The sequence below is a fragment of the Uranotaenia lowii genome, chromosome 1 (assembly GCF_029784155.1).
Source record: "Uranotaenia lowii strain MFRU-FL chromosome 1, ASM2978415v1, whole genome shotgun sequence".
Classification (NCBI taxonomy): Eukaryota; Metazoa; Arthropoda; class Insecta; order Diptera; family Culicidae; genus Uranotaenia; species Uranotaenia lowii.
The window spans coordinates 161042266-161060639 of record NC_073691.1 but is presented as its reverse complement, the minus strand read 5'-3'; the positions used below and the strand labels follow the sequence as shown (position 1 = coordinate 161060639).

General features: G+C 40.8%; 1 protein-coding gene across 2 annotated transcripts in view; it reads left to right on the top strand.

The window, feature by feature from the left end:
* The first annotated feature begins 2563 nt into the window (after positions 1–2563).
* The window catches only part of LOC129740711 (uncharacterized protein DDB_G0283357-like), a 188085-nt gene continuing 172274 nt past the window's right edge, over positions 2564–18374 (top strand). The window contains exon 1 of one of the 2 annotated variants that reach the window (XM_055732478.1): positions 2564–2700. The gene's annotated coding sequence lies outside the window, so the exon portion shown is untranslated. Of the gene's footprint in view, positions 2701–2720; positions 2977–18374 lie in introns of those variants that run through there. The other variant, XM_055732479.1, reaches the window with a different exon arrangement.

Below are 18374 nucleotides of genomic sequence, written 5' to 3'. Positions count from 1 at the left end.
GTCTGCTGCCTTTCCTGAAGAAACACAGTTGTTCCGTACTGTTTTGGCCAGATTTGGCAATTTGCCATTACGGTAAAAAGGCCATGGAGTGGTACGCCGCCAACAACGTGCAGGTGGTTCCCAAGGACAAGAACCCTCTCAACACGCCAGAGCTCTGCCTAATTGTGAAATACTGGACTATTGTCAAGCGGAACCTAAAGAAGACCAAAAAAACTGCTAAGGACGAGCAGCAGTTCAAGGCAAACTGGCTTTCTGCGGCGAAGAAGGTGGACAAGGTGGCTGTACAAAATCTGATGGCAGGGGTTAAGCGTAAGGCCCGACAATTCGGATTTGGAAAAGCGGAAGCCTAACTGAATATTTTTCCTGAATTTTAACCTTATTAAACTTGAAAAAGAAATTAAATTTGATTTTTTAAATAAACGATTTCACCGATTTACACGCGTTTTCCCTTGACCAAATTTTGACTGTATCACCATTTATACACTGTGGAAGAAAAGAAGCTGTGAGAAAAATAATAACAAGAAAATGCTCCAAAATACAACTAAAATGGAAACGTTGTGACCGCACAGATACATTATTTTTACGAGAAATAATCTTTGGCTTCAAACTAAAATAAGTCTGGACAAAGCTATAAATTAAGGTATGTAGATATAAAATTCTCAATTATTTTTGTATAAGAAAAAGCCCTACAATACAATCATTCATTTTTCAGGAGGAAGAATTCAGTAAATTTTGAATTTGCGTTCAGAAGAAAAAACAGCAGAAACCAACCTTATGAAGGAAATATTTCTTCCAACATCTTCTAGAGCAAATTGTTCTTTAGAGCAATCTAGTCTTCTTTAACTGTAAGAAAAATTGGCCCCTAACGCCTAACTTTAGTTCGGTTTGCTTGCTGAATTCTCGAGTAATATATCAATTTTATATTTAATTTGTATGGAAGCACTCGTTTCATAGATGGAATGAGTTTTAAGTCATCATAATAAACGCTTTGTCGTAGCTCGAAATCCTCAGAGGTCAAATTTGGTTCAATTTGATTGATTTGTTCCTCGTCTAGTTCTTACCAGTTGTTAAATCTTTTGTGATTGTTTGATTTGTTTTTAGAAATGTAGACATTTTGTACCATTTCTATGAAATCTCCTTCTTCAACAAAAAATAAAAAGATGCGTCTCAAACTAGCGTTAAAATAACATGCATTTCTCTGTTGACAAATTTGGATACATACGCATTATTAATTCAAGAGCTTTACAGGTAACATGTGTATGGGAGCATTCTTGTGAGGGAAGGGATCTCAAAACATCATTTATCTTTTTGACGGCCCTAAAAACCCTTACATGAAAATTTTCACATCGATCGACTCAGCTGAACAAAGTTATCTAGATCAAATTTAGCAACATATAGTTGAAAAAAAGTTTCACCAAATTAAAGATTTTGATCAGATGAACAACTTTTCAGAAGACCTCAAACCAGTAGAATTTGATTTGAAAAAGATATGAGGTTTTGACCATCGTCTGTCAAGTCTGCCCCACTGAGGGGCGCCTGAATGGGTCAATAATTAATGATGACGCTACTGAAATGATAAAAAAAAAGCTGATGAAGAAATTTATAAAGAAATAACTAAATTTTTAAAATTAAATAAAATATATTTTTGAGTTAGCCCATGAACTGGCCATAAGTGAAGAAGAAAATTTTCCCAAATTTCGATTTCTTATGTTCCGTCCGATAGTTGAAATTTTGAATTGTGCACGCATCACAAAAATCATCACACACCATGCGCCTCCGTTGAATGTTTCTCGTTTTTGCTTGCAGTCACGACGAGAGGAGAAAATTCAACACACAATACTCCCCCAAACGGAAAAACCGTTAACGCCGTTCGTTCCATATGGTACAACTAGTTAGGAGCAGATTCAATCAATTCTACGTAGCTAGGTGCCATTTTTTTTTCTGATAAAATAGACTGGATTATGATTTTAATGCTTGAAAACTAAAATGTGTGGAAATTCAATGAATGCGAGTTTTATGTTTTGAAACCTGACTCTAAGCTTGATTGCTAATAAGAACACAACGGCCGGATTCAAAAACATTGGGGATGGTCGGTGGAAAATCGCATTATCTCACCAGTCCTGGTTCTCCGAATGGAACACAACGATTTTCCATGAGAATTTCCTCATTTGTGTGTTTGTATGCGAACATAATTCTTTGACAGCTGTTTTCGGCTCAAAAACTGAGAGAAGAGCACTGTTCGGCCCCAAGAAAATGCTAAGGGGGTAAGATTTCCACCCGGTTGATATTTGAGCGAGGTGAGAATGGTGGTAGGAGGTACGACTTTTCTCGTAGACCGTGGAAAATCGCAAAAATCTTCGAACCTTTTTCTTCCCTAATGGTCGTGTTTTTCTTTTTGCACCTTGCCGATAGTCGTCGGTCTTCGTGTCTTGGTCGTCTTGGTGGCGCTCGTGTCTCTCTCTCTCTCTCTGTGTTTCTTCCTGGCGCGGGCTGTTGCTTCTCTACCATTCCTACTTCTGTACGTGACTTTCAGAATGTTACGAATGTGTGAGACTGTCTGCGTTACGAAGTCGTTGCGTTTGCGTTCGCTAAGAGTGGTTGCTAGTTTTGCACGGGAGTTCGATTTGTTCTAGTGACTCTGGTTCTGGTAGCGATCAACGCAAAGTGGTTTTAGGTTTTTCTTTTATTCTACACTAATCGGTAAGGGGATTTCGGGTGGCGTGAAACTTTCTTGGTCCCAAAAAGGAGCAACATGATGCAAATTAGAGTGTCCATATCGACGAAACTGACCCCTCAGTGAAATGACGAAGGGAGGAGAGGGAAATGTGATGATATAAGAAATCTTGACGTTTTGTCCCTGCCTGCCAGCAAGTGTCGGCCTTAGGCAAGAGCATCGTCGTGAGAGAAATCGCAAGGAAGAAAGAATTCAAGTGCGAGAATGGTGTTTGTTGTGAGTGCGTCGGGATAGTGGCGAAGGTAATTGTGGGTGGTAAAGTTGAAGGAGGCGAAAGTGAGACGGCCGATAAGATGCCGCACCGAGACGCAAACGAGAAGGGAAATGGACCATTTCCACCAGCGTGTGATATAATCTATAGTTCTTGGAAGAAAACTGTCTGCTACAATATGGTAGCAAAATATGTTTCGAGAAATTCTTAATAACAACCGTAAAAATTCCCCTCCTTCTTTACAAACCGATCGTGACTTTGAAAAATACACTTGTTCTTCCAGTGAACACCTGAATCAGCAATCCGAAAAAAAATGTTGAACAATAATTTCATACACGGGGAATAAATTCTAGACAGCGTTGACGCGTTATCAGGTATTTGCTTATCAACGACTCTTGTTTCGTTCAACCTCCTGCATGCCGCAAATCTTCGTATCGCCCCGACATCTCTTCATCTTGATTGCGTGAAACCCAGCAGCTAGAGCGCGCTTCATAAAGAACGGTTCTTATCAGGGAGCGATTCTCCAGCACAAGTTTGCCCACTGGCAGCGGCAACGAATTTCATTCCATATGTGTTGTCATGTGAGAAGGTGCCGTGTGTTTATCAACTGGACGGTTGATATTGATAGGGTGCCTGAACCGAAACGTGGTTCAACGGATAACTCACATCCCGAAATCCAATATGTTCTGATCTAGTTTCGGTACAGATGAACATATCTACAAGCTAAGCTTTTTGAATCAATTTTAGGGTTTTTGTTTGAGTTACCAGATGTCTCCAAGGACACCGGAGCAAACTGTCAAAAAGAAAGTGCGATTTAAACGAACAAAAAATAGCCAACATCTAGTCATTTTCAAACGGGTCGTATTACTGTTTGACGAGTTTCGATAAATCGATGTTAAAGTTTCGTAACAAACTCGTGACAGGGTGATTTGCCAATCGTTATCCCCTGACCCATTATTGCACTTTCCCAAAGTTTTTCCCTACTTTTTCCCAAAAATAATACTGAATAATGTTAATTGGAATGTTTATGAATGAAATGAGGCTTTTATATTTGCTGCTGTAAAATTTGCATCTAATGTCAGTTTTAATTTTTCTTGTTTTTTTTTGCGTGGTTTTTTTGCTGATTGTTAAACAAAATACGGCAAATAAGGTTTTACGTTAGAACAAAACATTTTTTGTATCGGTTTCCTTTACGAAACGTTTGTTGAACAATTTCAACAACATGATTTTGAAAAAAACAATTAAAATCCATACATAACCAGAAAAAATTTCAGATCGTGCCACAATTGGTCCGCTCAATCTCCTCCTGCTCCATTGTTGTACATATGTAAGTCTGCTGCAAGATTTGTATGAAATATTAAATTTATAAATTTTTATACGTCCAATAACTTTGTTTAGTTGTTTTTACTGCCATAATAGTAATAAAAATTTTGGAAGCGATTCGTTAAGTCTTGAATCTGAGCAACGTTTTTTTTTGATTTTGTAAGTCCATTTGTACGGAAAATCCAAATTTTCATTAAGAAATCACCAGAGATGTAATGACAGTTGAAAAAAATGAACTTTTCGAATTTTTTTTAAATAGGGTAACGGACTTATCTTGGACCAGATTACCAATTTTGGACCACCTTGTCTAGCTCTCGTATAGAACAAATAATCATAAATTTTTTTAGCAAATATCATTGAAGCCCGGGCACTTAATGTAATGAACTAGTTTTTCATTATAAGAGAGTTAGACAAGGTGGTCCAAAATAGGTCCTCTGGTCCAAATTAAGTTCGTTACCTTATTTCTTGGTTCTTGCAATACATTTCTTGTGAACAAAAACCAAACCTTACTTGTACACCAGAAACGATAACCGATGCCACAGCAAGCAAAGCCTACAATTTTACATTATTTTACTTACTTACATACTTACTTACATACCTACTTACTTAGGCACAATTTTCCCGTATATATGAATAACTTACTTACTTACTTAATGATCCCGCGCCGATCCTCCGGTGCATAGGGCCGTGGTAAAAGACCTCCACTGTTGACGATCCGGAGCCAGCGTCTTCACCTGGTCCCAGTCAAGATTCTCGTCGACAGTTCGGATTTCAGCGGCTAGGCTTCGCCGCCACGAATTTCTGGGTCTGCCTCTTCTTCGATGACCTTCTGGATTCCAATCTAGCGCCTTTCTGCAAGTCTCGTTTTCATCTTTTCGCAGCGTGTGCCCAATCCATCTCCACTTACGTTCCCGAATCTCGATTTCTAGCGCCCTTTGATGACACCGGCGATGTAATTCCTCATTCGAGATCCAGTTGCCAGGCCACCAAGCGCGGATGATATTCCGCAGGCAGCGGTTTACAAATACTTGCAGTTTTCGCGTCGTCACCGCATATGTGCACCAAGTTTCGCACCCGTACAGCAATACGGATTTGACGTTTGAGTTGAAGATTCGGATTTTAGTTCGTAGAGAGATCTGGCGTGACCGCCAGATGTTTCGGAGACTCGCAAACGCAAATCGGGCCTTTCTGATCCGGGTTTCGATGTCTTTCCTGGTACCACCATCAGGCGTTATCTGGCTACCAAGATACTGGAAGCACTCCACTTTCTCAACTTGTTGCCCAGCTACCATGAAACTGGAGGGATTTTCTGTGTTGATCTCCATCGACTTGGTCTTTCCAACATTGACTTTGAGACCTGCTGCCTTGGAACTTTCGGTGAGGTCGTCGAGTTTGCTCTGCATATCTGGTTGTGTTTGGGCTAGCAAAACAATATCGTCAGCCAGGTCAAGGTCGTTCAGTTGCTCCATTGTTGAAGGATTCCACGGCAATCCTCGGTTCGGTGCACAGTCAATCGATCCAATCAGAATCTCATCCATTACGATTAGAAAAAGTAGCGGTGATAGAATACATCCTTGTCTCACTCCAGCAGTTACCGGGATTGGTTCGGACAAGACACCGTCGTGCAAGACCTTGCACGAAAATGCCTCATACTGTGCTTCGATGAGATGGACTAGTTTCTCTGGGACCCCTCGTCGCCTTAGAGCCGCCCAGATGTTTTCATGGTTAAGTCGGTCGAATGCTTTTTCGAAATCAACGAACACCAGCAGAAGAGAGTCCTGGAATTCGTTGATTTGTTCCAGTATGATTCGTAGCGTTGTGATGTGGTCCACACATGATCGTCCGGATCGGAATCCAGCTTGTTGCCGTCGGAGTGTAGCATCTATTTTCTCCTGGATCCTGTTCAGAATCACTTTGCAGAGTACTTTGAGGGTTGTACAGATCAACGTTATGCCTCGCCAGTTACCGCACTCTGTCAGGTCTCCTTTCTTCGGGACCTTTACAAGGATACCCTGCATCCAGTCGGCCGGGAATGTTGCAGTATCCCAGATGTCAGCGAAAAGACGGTGCAACATTTGTGCTGATAGGGCAGGGTCGGCTTTCAGCATTTCAGCAGGGATGCAATCGATCCCAGGTGCTTTGTTGGATTTCATGTTTTTGATTGCCGCTTCTATTTCAGCCAGCGAGGGCGCTTCCGAGTTGACGCCATTAATGCGACTTACTGTTGGCGCTTCGAGCTGCGGGTTTTGTTGGCCATCGCTATTCGTGACTTGGAAGAGTTGTTCGAAGTGCTCAGTCCATCGTTTGAGCTGATCTGTTCGATCGGTCAATAACTGACCTGCTCGGTCTTTCAGCGGCATTCTTGCATTAGTCCTTGCACCACTGAGGCGGCGAGAAATGTCATAAAGTAATCGGATATCTCCATTGGCGGCGGCTCTTTCTCCCTCTTCGGCTAGGGAGTTTGTCCAGGCTCTCTTGTCTCGTCTACAAGCTCGTTTAACTGCCTTTTCCAGCTCCGCATATCGTAAGCGGGCGGCTGCTTTGGCTGACCCGGTACATGCCTGCTCAATTCCGACTTTCGCCTTTCTCCGATCATCGACCATCCTCCAAGTTTCATCCGACATCCATTCACTCCTTCTTCCACAAACTTTACCGAGAGTACCATGGCTCGTCGTGATAAAGGCATTCTTGATTCCACACCACTGTTCTTCGACTGTTCCGTCTGTCGGCAGCTCCGAGGCTCGGGATTCTAGCTGTTCAACGTATGCCCTTTTCACCTCTGGATTCTCCAACCGGCGGACGTCGTATCGACACCCGACTTTCTCCTCGCGCCGTTGGACACGCGCAACTCTCAGTCGTATCTCGCCAAGGACGAGGTGATGGTCAGATGCAATGTCTGCGCTTCGTTTGTTGCGGACATCAAGAAGGCTCCTTCTCCATTTTCGGCTGATGCAGATGTGGTCAATTTGATTTTCTGTTCGGCCATCTCGGGATACCCAAGTGACCTTATGTGCTGGTCGATGGGGGAAGAGCGATCCGCCGATCACCATGTTGTTGTTGCCACAAAATTCTACAAACAGCTCTCCGTTTTCGCTCATCTGTCCTAGGCCATGGCGCCCCATGATGCGCTCAAGGTCCTGATTGTCGGAGCCAATCTTTGCGTTGAAGTCGCCCAAATGGATTTGAATGTCACCCTTCGGAATTCTCTCAACCACGCTGTTCAGTTGACTGTAAAACTGCTCTTTCTCCTGCAAGTCGGTAACGTCAGTTGGCGCATAACACTGGACCATTGTAAGGTTTCTAACCCGTGTTCTGAATCTGGCTACGATTATTCTTTCGTTTATCGGTTCCCAGCTAATGAGGGCCGCGTAGGCCTGCGGGCTTAACAGGAAACCAACTCCTCGTTCCCGAGTAGCATGTTCTCCTCGTATGCCAGAGTAAAGCAGGACTTGCCCGGATTGTGTCTTGTGTTCTCCAGTATTAGGCCAACGGACTTCGCTCAGTCCCAGAATTTCAAGCTTGAGGCGGCTAGCCTCTCTAGCAAGTTGTTCCAGTTTGCCTTGTTGGGCAAGGGTTAAAACATTCCAAGTTCCAATTCGTGTCCGTGTTTTCATGCTAAAAGTCGTCGCCAAAGTTCCAGGTCGGTCATTTCTTTCGGATTCCGTAACAATTTCAAATCGGGAACAGTAGGTTGTTAGCCTAAAGTCCCTATCCCGCGATGGGGCTGCCATCTTGGACTTAGCTGGCGGGAGCCGCATTTCATAAATTCAGCCGCTTGCTGCAAGACAGACGCTGTTTGAGCCGCCCCTGACCTGGAGAACAGACGCTCGGTTGTTGTTGCACGCCGCCCCTGACCTGGGGAACAGACGCGTGCGGCCACCTTCTCAGTCTGCATGCGACCAAAGCATCCACCGGGGTTGGGTACCCGATCTCCGCTTAGGTTACTCGCACCCCAGCCGGCACCGCGGGGAGGTAGAGATAGGAGTTGTGAATAAGAGGTGATATGACCACTATGGGGTCTCGTGTTGCACATTATCCACCGTTTACCAGCCATATATGAATAACGTGCCGTTATTAAGCCTACCCTCATTCTGATTTTTTTACTTACTTACTTACTTACTTACTTACTTACTTACTTACTTACTTACAGTTTTTTAAAAGTTGGACAGCGGGTTTTAGATTTCCACCACGATTGTATGTTTTTTGAAATTATCGACGTTTTTCGGCGAGTTTTAATAAAAAAAAAACAGATTTACCAGTTGTCTGTACGTTTCGAGCTACTATGGGACTCGCTCCTCTTCAGGGGACACTAAAATTATATTTTTAGTGTTAATATTTGGCTATATTTGGCTAGTGAACGGTAGACAATGTGCAACTCGAGACCCCATACACCCAACCTTCGGGTATTGGTCATATCACCTCTTGTCTGCAACTCCGATTCTCTACCTCCCCGTGTTGCTAGCTGGGGTGCGAGCAACCTTAGCGGAGATCGGGTACCCAACCCCGGTGGATGCTTTGGTCGCATGCAAACTGAGTCAGGGGGCTTCGTATGCGTCTGTTCTCCATGTCAGGGGCGGCGGGTGTTCGGGACCCAAAACAGCAACATCACGACGGTCCTCCTGCGAGATAGTGGGGTTAGCTGCGGGCCTTGCGAGCCCGTGACTACAAAAAACATAAGCAACGAACAACGAACAACAAATTTCGGATGGAAATCGGCCAAGACCCACGCGACGAAAAGGGACTAGCGATTGGAAACTTGGAACATGGAACTGCCGATCTCTAAATTTTGTGGGCAGTACCCACGCGCTCTCCAACGAATTGAAGCGCCGCAAATTCGACATCGTAGCGCTGCAGGAGGTATGCTGGAAGGGCTCCACGGTACGAACGTACCCAGATGGTCGTGCCATCTACCAGAGCTGCGGCAACACACACGAGCTTGGAACAGCTTTTATAGTGATGGGAAAGATGCAAAAGCACGTGATCGGGTGGTGGCCGATCAACTCACCAATGTGCCGGTTGAGAATCAAGGGCCGGTTCCTCAACATCAGCATCACCAACGTGCACAGCCCTCACCTCGGAAGTACCGGTGACGACAAAGATGAATTTTTCGCGCAGCTGGAGCGTGAATACGACCGTTGCCCAAAACATGATATCAAGATCGTCTTCGGGGATTTCAATGCTCAGGTCGGCCAGGAGGAGGAATTCAAACCGACAATTGGAAGGTTCAGCGCGCACCAGCTGACCAACGAAAACGGCCTCAGACTGATAGATTTCGCCGCCTCCAAACGAATGGCCGTACGTAGTACCTTTTTCCAGCACCGCCTCCCACACAAGTACACCTGGAGATCACCGTACCAAACTCAATCACAGATCGACCACGTTTTGATCGACAGCCGGCACTTCTCGGACATCATCGACGTCAGATCCTGTCGGGGCGCCAACATCGAGTCGGAGCATTATCTGGTGATGGTGAAGATGCGCCCAAAACTCTCCGTAGTGAACAACACGCGAAACCGGCGCCCGCCTCGGTTAAATATCGCGCGACTGAAGCAACCTGAGGTCGCGGCAGACTACGCGCAATCGTTCGAAGTAGCGCTGCCGGCAGAGGGCGAGCTTGACGAAGCCCCTCTCGAGGACTGTTGGGATACCATCAAGACAGCCATCAACAGTGCTGCGGAGAACGTCATCGGTTATGTGGAGCGAACTCGACGGAACGACTGGAACGACGCATCCAGCAAAGGCTTCGGCGCCGGTTTCGCGTGTTGTTCACTACGGAGAGTTTTGGGCGATGGACGAAGAGAATGCCGCGCGGGCGGCAGTGGTGCAAAGAGGCACCCGTCGAAATGTGGAAAATCACCGACAGCGGAAGAGGCAGCGAGTCCGAATTTTCCAGGAGAAAAAGCGCCGCCTGGAGGAGGAGGAGCTCGAGGAGCTGGAGCAGCTGCATCGTTCCCAATAAACACGAAATTTGTATCAGAAAATCAACGCATCCAGCAAAGGCTTCGTGCCGCAAGCCGAAATGTGCCGGGATAAGGACGGGGGTATCCTGACGGACAATCGTGAGATGATCAAAAGGTGGAAGCAGCACTTTGATGAACACCTGAACGGCGCACATGCCGGAGATCAAGACGGTGGGGGAAGGTACATCGCCGGCGTAGCCAACGACGAAGAGGAGCCACTCCCAACGATGAGTGAAGTTAAGGAAACCATTTGCCATCTGAATAGCAACAAGTCAGCTGGGAAGGATGCCATCGCAGCTGAACTCATCAAAATAGGCCCGGACAATTTGGCCAACACCGATTGATGGTCCGAATCTGGGACACAGAACAGCTACCGGAGAAGTGGAAGAGGGGTGTAATATGACCCATCTACAAGAAGGGTGAAAAATCCTCCAAAAATGCCCTGAATACCAAGACCCTACACACCATCGAATTCAAAGCCGCATAGAACACCATCGAATGTGACGGGTTACGGAAAATCGTCTTTTCCGGGGAACTGACCAGACTGATCAAGGCGACAATGGATGAAACGCAGTGCTGTGTGCGGATCTTCGAGGCTCGAGGACGACCTGCGCACACTCGGAGTATTCGAGCAACAAGTGCTAAGAACCATCTTTGACGGCGTGCAAGAGAATAGATTGTGGAGGCGAAAGATGAACCACGAGCTCACGTGGCTTTACGGCGAACCTGGTATCCAGAAGATGGTAAAGACAGGCCGAATACGTTGGGTAGGACATGTTGCGAGAATGCCGGACGACTGTTTTGCAAAACTGGTGTTCGCTACGAATGCGGTAGGAACAAGACGAGCAGGGGCGTAACGAGCAAGGTGGTTAGTCGAAGTGGAGCGTGATCTGGCGAATATGGGATGTCCGAGAAATTGGAGAACGGTTGCCATGGACCGAGTCAGTTTTAGTAATAATGTTCGTCAAATTACTTACTTACTTACTTACTTACTTACTTACTTACTTACTTACTTACTTACTTACTTACTTACTTACTTACTTACTTACTTACTTACTTACTTACTTACTTACTTACTTACTTACTTACTTACTTACTTACTTACTTACTTACTTACTTACTTACTTACTTACTTACTTACTTACTTACTTACTTACTTACTTACTTACTTACTTACTTACTTACTTACTTACTTACTTACTTACTTACTTACTTACTTACTTACTTACTTACTTACTTACTTACTTACTTACTTACTTACTTACTTACTTACTTACTTACTTACTTACTTACTTACTTACTTACTTACTTACTTACTTACTTACTTACTTACTTACTTACTTACTTACTTACTTACTTACTTACTTACTTACTTACTTACTTACTTACTTACTTACTTACTTACTTACTTACTTACTTACTTACTTACTTACTTACTTACTTACTTACTTACTTACTTACTTACTTACTTACTTACTTACTTACTTACTTACTTACTTACTTACTTACTTACTTACTTACTTACTTACTTACTTACTTACTTACTTACTTACTTACTTACTTACTTACTTACTTACTTACTTACTTACTTACTTACTTACTTACTTACTTACTTACTTACTTACTTACTTACTTACTTGCTTACTTACTTACTTACTTACTTACTTACTTACTTACTTACTGATTTACTTACTTACTTACTTACTTACTTACTTACTTACTTACTTACTTACTTACTTACTTACTTACTTACTTACTTACTTACTTACTTACTTACTTACTTACTTACTTACTTACTTACTTACTTACTTACTTACTTACTTACTTACTTACTTACTTACTTACTTACTTACTTACTAACTTACTTCTCCCCTCAATTTTGCCAATGCTAATTTACTTATTATCAACTTCGTGGAAGCACTTGGTAACTTCTTCGAGGAAGCAAGGAAAGAATGTTTCTGGGAATCGAAGCAAATGCAGCTAATCCTTCACTAATTGAATCAAACAACATTTACTAGCAAGCGTGAGATATTTTTTCCAAATTTATAAAAAAAACAATTTTTTGTTCAGAGTGAATGAGAAAAAATAAGGAAAGAATTTGTTGAAAAATTTTAACATTAAAGCTCAGTTTATTTAGAAATGGGACAGTTACGAATGCATGTAACTAAAAAACCATTCGTTTGGTCGAAATACTTTCTATGGAGGATATAGAGGATATAGATGTTTAATGATAATTAAGGAAAATTTAAAAAAAATATTTATCATTTTTAATAAGAAATATTTCGACTCTATTCTTGATATCTCCCATCGGTCGGCGCACACTTTTTTCAAAAATGATGCTGATCAGTTTTCCCTCTTATACTTCGTCAAATCTGTTTTATTTTTTTGTGGCTGCATCCTTCTCCTTCAAATGAAATTAAAAGCAGTTCAGCAGGGTGGATTCAGCTGTTTTGAAATATAAAAAAATTGATTATTTTCGTGCCTCTAAGAACGTTTTTGCTCTAATCTCTGCTGGCAAAATCTGACAAAAACGAAGCTAAAACATCATGAGATTGAACTTAATGTATAATCGGTATATTAAGATCGTACGTTGCAAAAATATATATTCAAGGGTACTTTTTAGAAGCTTTTAAAAACAGCGAAAACCAAAGTTTTTGTTTTGAAAATTGATGTTATTTTACATAGCATCTGAGTCTTGGCACATCATTATATATTTCTTTAAAACACCTAGCAAATACAAATTCTTATCTACTTGGGACCTCGCCATGATCCTGGCAAAATCAGGGCATCTGATTTTAAATATTTCAATCCTAAATCCGAGCAATATCAGGGCAAATTTGATCAAAACCATGTAATTATTTATTAAAAAATTTAAAAAAGAATGTTTTTGTAAATAAATTTTACACCAAAACCTATAAGCAGATTTTAAATCGTACTTAAAGCTTCCTAAAACTGTTCATGATTATTTAGACTAAACTTGCTCGAATAAAAACGATACATGGACGAAAGATAAAAAAATGTAATAACTTAATCAAAGGTGTTTTGTTCAGTTCTGGAACTAAATTGAATAATTCTGTGCTAAATCTAGGCTTTTTTCTATGAAGTCTGGGCAACTGGGCTGGACTGAACATTTCCTCAATTTTGTGTCAAATATCCGGGCAAGTCCGAGTAAAACCGGGCAATCTGGCAAGTTTATCTTAGCATCACCATAGAAATCTGGTTCAGCTGAGCGTTCTTTGAGCACGTTTTAGCGATGTTAATATTTTTCGATTGAAGAAAATATTCTTTAATTTGCTTTCAAATGATGGCTCCAGATGTTTCCACGGAATTCTAGCAAATCCCTTAAATTTAAAGCTTAAAAAATTCAAATTCTGAAAAATTAGAACAGGACTACCGAGCAAAAAAAAACTTTTTTGAATCAAACAATGAATAAATGAATGAACGAGTAAAATTAAATGAACTTGGTCTATGATTAGAAAAAGGCAGTTAAAATATATAAAAACTGTCTTCAAATTTCCTATTTGAAATTAATCTGAACTTCAACATATTCGTATGTTCGCATTACACAAAGATGGAAGTTTTCTTGAGAATTGAATTTCTTAAACAAATGTCATTTATCCATATTTTATTTCTTTCTTTGAACTATTTTAGCTAAAGGAAAAAATACATATGTATTTGAATGGTCATAAAAATTAGGTTTTAAAGAGTTGCTAAAATTTCCCGCTTTGTTTAAGTATCTGGTAAGCCTACTTTTAGCTTATCGGAGGAAAATTTGCGGGACATTTCAGCGATCTACACTTAAATTTTCGCTTGATAAAAATCAAAATCCTGGTATGAGCCTTGACTTCCCTGATGATCCTTAATTGTAGTTGCCGATAATTTACTTCATTTATTCATTTTTTTTAACTTTGTGAATATTTTTAAAATATTTTCAAACTTTTCCACTACTCATTCACAAATTTTTTTGAATAACCAACGATTTTGCCAGCTATCGATTTGATAATGATGGATTTTGAAGAAAACTGTGCAAAAGCATTCCTTTCGTTTTTTCTTGCATCGTAAACATCTCAAAAGCGCGTTGAATTAAAAATTTGAAAAAATAGGTCAGATAGTACTTTTTACAGGCAACACTACAAAATCTTGTAGGTTCGATAGCTAGAAAATTAGCTATCAGCGGAAGAAAGTGTCCTATTTCTAAATGAACTAAGCTTTAACAAACACGTGGCTCCATTTAAACAGTTTTTGACTCAACTGGTTTATCGAAAGTTTTCATAAACTATTTATTTTAGTTTACAATTGTTTCATGAAGTTTTCATGTGTTTTGAAAAAACTGAGATTTTACTCTATACTAATTGTTAGCTTAAAACGAATTGCGTTAATTTAAACAAAATCATTCCTTTTGTTAACTAAGTTGTTATTCATAGCATCGCACGCTAATTATAAAGGATCCAACGCCATTTTAACCTATCGGACCTTGACAACCAAGTGAATGGTGAGTAGCGATCTGTTTTTTTTCGTTTGACGTTCACTATAGTTTTCAATCCAATACCACGCACCGGGTACAGTGGGATGCTGTTGTGAAAATTTGTTTCCCCCCTAAAAGAAATAAAATAACAACATCTATTATGGTTGTTTAGTAGAAAAAAATCGCTGATTTTAACAGCTTCAAATGATCGAAATTTTTTTTGAAAATATTTCGGCTTTGTGTCAAGGTTTCCGATTAGGTTCTTATTCCGCATACTGCTGAATATATTTCCCGCTATGCAAGTACACAATTTAGCATTCGTCACGATCAATCGTCTGGCTCGCCATTGAAGAGAAAGAATTTTCTATTTGGCAATGTTCCGATTGGGATGTTTTCGAAAACTACTGGTGTGGATGCGTATTCAATATTGTTTGATCAAATTATTGTTGATTTTCGTTTGGATACTTTAAGCATCAATTTTCATATTTGAGGCCCTCAGAGCCAAAGAGGTTTATGTAAGTGTTAAATTGATCGATTTTGAGTAAATAATGCCAAAGGATTCTTCATATTTCAAACTCTATTTGGATTTTTTTTAAAAAAATTTAGAAGATTGTTTACATACTCAAACGTTACAAATTTCCGATAAATATATGGAAATGGGCAAAAAAAGGCCATATCTTAAAAGTGCGTTTACTCTTAATAAGCTTTTATGCACTGGCTCTAAGAAAATCTTTTTTTTTTAATTACATTAACATTGAAAAGGTTTAGCATATGTAGAATATTTCCCATTTAGTTCAGAATTTCAATATTTAAACAATATGAATGCATATTCATTAGTTGAGAAAGAAGAGTTTTGAATTCAGCAACTTTCAACGATCCATAATTCGATCTCCTGGAAACGATTCGGCTCTACCGCCTCCAGAACCCACCCTCAACATTCCATCTGTTGCGGTTTCCACGCGTTCGCAAGCAGCAAATTATCGAACTTCGTACGAGAATATTCAAACATCGAACCAACTGTTTACATTCGAACTGGTGGGTGCATGATGTTGTTCTATTTTTAAGAACCAGAATCTGCCAAACGCGAAAACGAAACGCGTTCGAAAATTTCGGTTCTAGCTCGGGAAAACATATGTTAGAATATTGTTATTCATTTACTTGCGCCCTTCCGGCACGCTGTTGCTTTCCCCCGAAACCCGCATTTTCCTGCCGCTGAGAATCTCATTCCATATTGCGCGCTCTGGGAAGGATGCTATCGTTTGTTTTTTCCCTATTCCTTTTTCATTTGCTGCTCTCGCCCATGGAGAGAAGTTGAGCGAAGAGAGCGAAACCGTTTTTCTCTACTTTTTTTTCCCGATTTTCCTCGATCGAAAAATAAACGCATGAAAACAACATCGCTGCCCGAAGCCGCGTTCATGACCTAAGATGACTTACTCAAAATGCCACCCTCCTTGGTTTAGTTTTTCTCAATTCTCGGAGAGAAGTTTGAGAGAAGTCCGGTTGGTGGATTTGCAACAAGCAACAAGTATTTTTTTTTCCGGAATCAAGAAATGTGCGTGCCGTCCTATTCTGGGGAGGACTCGGAAACCCAGAATCGGAAAGACGGTCACACGGGTTTTGGGCGGCAAATTGCGGAGGAACGGGAAAGCATAGGATTGTGTGCGTTTGCCTGAGGGCTGATTTTAATCACCAGTCAGAAGGTTCGGGTATGATGCGTATAGCCAATTTTTGATAGAGTGGTTCTTCAATTATCTAATTTCTAATCAACGAGTCACTTAGTTTTAAAAAATAAAACCAAAACAGTGTTGAGAAGTAGAAGAAGAAAACGCACAACAGTAGAACACTGCTATTTTGAAAACGGAATCGAAAAGTAGGAGGAAGTTTTCCTAAATGCGCGTATTGGGTAATATGCGCATACAGCCGATTGACGATATAGCTCGAGATTCAACATATCTAATCAGTACAGTTTGAAGGTAATACGCTTTTGACACATGGCATGAACAAATTTTATTGTTATAAAAAGTCAAAAAAATAAAAATTCGAGCAAGATTTTTGTCAATTTTGTTATAATATAGTGAACTTTAATTATCGTGCGTATTCAGAATCTGTAAACAATAATGATTATGGTTTTTTTTTCTTATTCATCTGAAAATTCAACAATTTGAAGCTTTTGGCAAAGTTGTAAATGATAAGATATTGGAATAAGAGACAGGTTTTGAATGCCCATATCAGGAAAGTTAAATGAAATAGAAAAAATAGATAGATTTTTATAATTGAAACATTAAATCTACGCCCAAATCACAATCTTAGAGTGAAAATAGAAGAGCTTAATACTGATCCGATAAAAATACAATGTGCACAAAATATTACCATGAAATATTGCCATATGGCATACCTAACTAAGTTTCATGCAAAAGAGCTAGTGATAGCTAAAATTTCGACAAAAATTCAGCCTTGACGTATGCTTAACATCCGTTTCTACCATTTTCAATTAAATAAAAACCCGCCTCTCCCCTACAGCGGCGCGTATTGCAACACAGTTTTGTTCTGTGGCTTTGAATATGGTTTTGAAAAATCAAGTTTGAGTATTTATTAAAACATCATAAGCATTTGTAGAAAACACTTTTCTTCAACGAGTACACTCGTTTTTTTTACACAAAATGTACGTGGAATACATAGCAAATCAACGATTCGCTTAGGTGGGGCATAAAGGGCGAACACGAAATTATTGCGACACCGAAGATGTCATGCCAATTTTCTTATTATGTTTAGAACCAAACCAAAATTTCAGGATAGTTTTATACATATGTACTTTTACTTCAAAAATCAAAAGAAAAATTAGGCTATAGAGCCTTGAGTGCAAAATTGAACGCATTCTCGTTCAATATCCTCCATCAAAGTCTTTACTGTGTCATCCGGTACTGACCGGTACTAGTTTTTCAGTTTTTTTTTTCCAATTTCTAAACATGTTCTTCTAGTCTTTGAAAGTTTTCTTGCTCTTCCGAAGTTCCCGCTTTATTATTGCCCAGTACTGCTCCTCCAGGCACAGTTCCGGACGGTTTGACAGGTTCATGTCCTTTGGAACAAAATGGACAGAATTAGCCTCAACCACTCCAGGACCATTTTAGAATAGTTGCATGATGCCAAATCTGGCCAAAATAGCGGAGCTTCGTTGTGCTGCTGCAAGAAACGGAAAAACGCGCTTCTCGAAGTACTCAGATTTGTAGATCTCGCCATTTACTGTGCCCTTTGTCAGAGATGCCATTCTCTACCGAGAAAAACGGAGAACGGAGAAAAAAACACCCCCGTGCGATAGTTGCAAATCACCCGGGTGAGATTTTTCGATCCTCTCCACACATTATTCGCACCCCGGTTTCGAAAGCCACACACACCTTAGTTCAATAGCTCCGGCGTACGACGATTTGTCACTGTAGAGCACCCCGGTGAAAACACAGAACCGACTAGTTGAAGCCACCAAAAAGCAAAGACAAAAACAAACACGACGGTGTGCATAATAATAGCATCAACAAACGATGAATGTTTCGGGCGAGTGGTTCAGGCTCGTATGTGTTGGTAAGCGCAACAAGCCAAGCCAGCTGCCGTCGCTGTCGCTCTCCGTGGTGAAAACATTTTTTCACTGTAGTGTGTGTTAGCTCCGTCGTGTTGATTTACAGATTCTCT